The following is a 4175-nucleotide window of genomic DNA, read 5'->3' on the forward strand; positions in this document are numbered from 1 at the left end:
CGGCCTTTTCCCACGCACCTACTACATGCCAGGTCCTGTGCTAAGTGTTGTCCATCCATCTCAAGTGATCCCTGTGCACCCCAGGGGTGGAGATAATTACTGGAGACCTTACACTGTGAGATAGGTTCTAATGCTGTTTCTGAGGCTGGACAGACCTGGGTTAAATCTCACCTGCCAGATGCGTGGGCCTCTCTGAGCCTCAGTTTCCCCACCTTTAAAATAGGGATAACAGTTGCACAACTTCACAGGTTGTTGAGAGGTGTACACAGAGTGCCTGATACATGGCCATGGCCATTAGTAGAGTAATAATTATCCCCATTTCATAGATACAGAAATGAGGCTCAGAGGTGATTGTCCTGGATCACTCAGCCAGTGAGAAGTTGTACTGCACAACCCCAGAGGTCCGCTTGCCCAAACAACCACATGCAGTGTCGCCTGAGAGTTATTCAGATATCAAATCCCTGAGCCCCATTTCAGCCACACTGAATCTGAATTTCTGGGCTAGAATCTGTTCTTTTAAAAAGCTCCCCCGGGCAGTTGTGAGGCTGCTGGAACCATTAGACTGTAACTTCCCAGGACCTCCACTGTGTACACTTTCGGGGACAGGGAACTCACTACCTCCACGGCAGTCTGGTGCACATGGATGAAACATTCCTTAAGTCTCAATGCCAGAGCAGAGAGAACCCCTCTCATTTGGGTCACTCATCCAAGGCTCTCCCCGCTACGCTCACTCCTAAAAAGCCGGGGCTCCCCGCCCTCCCACCACCGACTGGCACTAGCATCTAGCCCAGAGAGTTATTCATTAGGTAGCTGGGGGCGGTGGCCCCCATCAGACACCTGTTCCAGGAGCCTGGACTTCCCCTTTAGCTCCAGAGTCCCAGGGGCCTGTAAATCATTGATCCCAGGCTCTCTCCCTACCCAGACACTCTCACCGCCTCCCTGCTTCCTCCCTCCTAGACTCCTGGTTGGCACAGGTGCTCCCAGGAGGGGGAAGGGAGGGTGGCTTGGGCATTCAGGAGTTCTGGCCCAGAGCTGGGACTGGAGCCCAGGGCTCCTGACTGTCATCAAAAATACAGATCCACATCTGCACATGGTAAAAATTAAAACATTTCTAAGACTCCCTTCTATCTGCGCACCCCTCCCCCGCCCCGCCTCCAGTCCCCTCCTCAGAAGCAGCCCCTGCTTGCTGATGGTTTCTTGTACATCCTTTCAGAAAGAACTCTGTAGGTTCCCATATGGTCGTGTGTGTGTGGATCCCCCCATTTTATACTATAACATTCAATGTCTTGCTTTCTTTTTCCTTAACAACATATCTTAGAAATTGCTCCGTACTGGTACATGTGGAGCTTTCTAATCGCTTTTGAATGACTGCATAACGCTCCTCTCCATGGATGTACAGCTCTTATTTAACACATTCCCTGCTCGTAGGCGTGTCCATTGTTTTTATTTCTGTGTTATTCCAAACAGCTACAGCTTTGGGCATTTATCTGTGGGATCGATTTCAGAAAATGGTATCAATGGGTAAGGGTATATGCATGTTAAACAAGGCTGGACATCACCAATTATCACTCCCTGGACGATATATAGGATTCCTTGGTTCCTGGACTACAAGGTATGATAGCAAACATTGTGTTCTTTAGCAGAGTGATTTTCTTGCGGGGGTGGGGGGGGGTGGCAGGAACTATGCATTTTGAGCAGTTCCGTCAGATAGATGTTAGCCAGTAGGTTCCTGAGTCCACCAGCCCCTCTCCTGGGTCCAGAGTTGGGGGCGGAGGTCAGGGCCTATGGGCTGAGTCTTCACTGGCAGCTTTGCTAGAACAGAGAGAGTGATTATGCATCTAGAGCCTTATCTCCATTCTAGTGCCACCCCATCCCCTTGCCCCCACTCTGGGAAGAGCTGGGCTGGAGGTCAGGATACCTGAGCCCAGGTTCATACCATTACCAGGCAGGATGGCTTTCAGCAAGGGCCGCTTTCGGAGCCTCAATTTCCCCCATTTATGACACGGGTGTGACGGATCCCCACTTGCTCATGAGAAAGGATGGGAGTAAGAGCTGGGTGCCTGAGGGAACAGGTGACTTCATAATCACTGCTTGTCATCTCTCAGGCTGAGCTTTGGGTAGACAGGAAGCCTCATCCTCCACCTCAGGCTGTGAGTCTTCTGGACAATGGCAAGGGCCCCCAGCCTGCAGACCCTCTATCCACAGCCCAGGGCTCCCAGGGGCCTGCTCTCACCATGGGCTGCCCCTCGCCCCCCGCTTCCTCAGAAATACGAGCAGATGGGTGGTCTGCTTTGTGAACTTCTGCTGCCAATGCTTAGCAGGCTTCATGGCAGACTCTGCAGACCCTAAACCTGGTGGGTGAGGAGTCTTGAAGGGAGAGTGGGAAAGGAGAGCTCTAGGCCAGGTGACATGGCCTCGAGCAAGTCCAGGCCTGCCTGGGGCATCGGTGACCTTGAGTGCACAGAGAGGCTAGACTAGAAGGACTCACCAGGCCTCTCTTATTTGATTCTCTGGCAGCTATGTAACCATCCTGAGTCTCGGTCCCTTCATCTATAAAATAGGAAGAGACTAAACTCTCACGACCATTTCTGGCTCTAGTCCAGTGAACCCGGAAGGGCTGTGGATTCAGAGCTCTGCTGGGCTCTGGTGCTGGTGGCGTTAAGCAGAACTGTTTTTGAGCTGGCGTAGAATTTTCTAGGCCAAGGAGGGGCTCCATCTGGACCCAGGCCTTAGCAGCCACTCCCTTGTCCCCTTCCTGGGCCAGGCCTGGCTGAAGGCCGAGGTTGTCCCGTGCTGCATTGGGCAGTAGATGTGGAAGTGTCCGGTATGGTTCCGCTGCTCTGGCAGGAAACCCAAGGAACATCTGCTGTCTCCCATTCTCCACAAAACCATTTGGCTCTTGAGAAGCCCAGTGCTGTCCTGCCAAGCTACGTGGGTTTGGTGGAGTAGGCGGAGTTGCGGGGGAGGGGATGGCCTGGAACTGGTGGGGAGGGGGAGTTAGGACAGAAGTGCTGAGGGATAGGCAAGGCCAAAGCTCTGACCCAGAGGTGACAGCCCAGCTGTTGTGGGGGCACTTGGATGGGGTGGGAAGGAATCAGTGGTTATCCAGAGACCCACCATGCCCTGGTGGGATGCATGTGTGGGTCCAAAAGTGCTTGCGTGTGCCTCCTATTTATAGCCATGTGCTCAGCTTCTTGCAGAGGAAACTGGTGTTTAGTCAGGCCCCCACACCGACCGGGCCAAGCATGACTCTTAATATTCTCTCCAGACGGACCTCTGATCCCAGACCCAAAGAAGCCCTGACATTAACCCCAGTTGGTCCTTGAATCCAGTTTCTGGTCCCAGGCTGAGCCCCATGTAGAAGCCAAGATACCACCTTCTCTCTCCCGGGTTAGTGCAGGTCTCTGCGCTTCCCACTTCCTCTCGTCAATCTGTTCTTCATGCAACAACCGGAGTCATATTAAAACCTACATCAGACCTCATGTCTCCTCTGCTCAGAGCCCTGCAGTGGCTCCCATCCCAGACACAGTAAAACCCAGAGTCCTTTCCATGGCCTGCAAGGCCCTGGGTAACCTGCCCTGCTCCCTTTTCTCACTGCACCCCAGCTGCGCCTCACTGCTTCTCACACGTGCCAGATGTCAGGCACACTTCCGCCTCAGGGCCTTACTTGCTGTTCCCTCTACCCTGAGCCCTGGATTTTTTTCGTTTTGCTCACCTGTGTACCTCAGTGCTTGGCTCAGAGCAGGAGCTCAGTAAATATTTGTGGACTAAGCAAAGTCACCCCTTCTCTGTGCCCAGGCACAGGCAGGAATGTGGATGGCTCCAGGCAGGCCAATCCCCAGCCCCTGGTGCAACCCCGTAGCTCAGGGCTTGGTGTCCAGGGCTAGGACCTCTCGAGGTACCTGCTGGGTCCTTGAAGGCCACCAGCAGCTGCATTCGACAGGAATTGTGGTGCCATATACCCCAGGATTGTCCAGCAAGCTTCCGCCTCTGCTGCAATGGCTCACCTCTGCAACCTTCTGCGGAGGAGAAAGGAGCAGTTACCATTTCATTCATCTCAACCTGCCCTTATCTACCATGTCATAGTGTTCATACTTGTGGCCTAAGGACCCTGAATCAGAACCACCTGGGGAACTTATTAAAAATGCAGATTCTACCCCCAGGCTTTCTGACTC

The 4175-nt window shown here is 53.2% G+C and overlaps 1 protein-coding gene across 1 annotated transcript in view; it reads left to right on the plus strand.

Moving 5' to 3' along the window:
* CDX1 (caudal type homeobox 1) overlaps positions 1-4175 on the plus strand; it is a 15192-nt gene that overhangs the window by 8778 nt on the left and 2239 nt on the right. The gene's annotated exons all lie outside the window — the stretch shown is intronic.

The sequence above is a fragment of the Pteropus alecto genome, unplaced genomic scaffold (assembly GCF_000325575.1).
Source record: "Pteropus alecto unplaced genomic scaffold, ASM32557v1 scaffold40, whole genome shotgun sequence".
NCBI classification, from domain to species: Eukaryota; Metazoa; Chordata; class Mammalia; order Chiroptera; family Pteropodidae; genus Pteropus; species Pteropus alecto.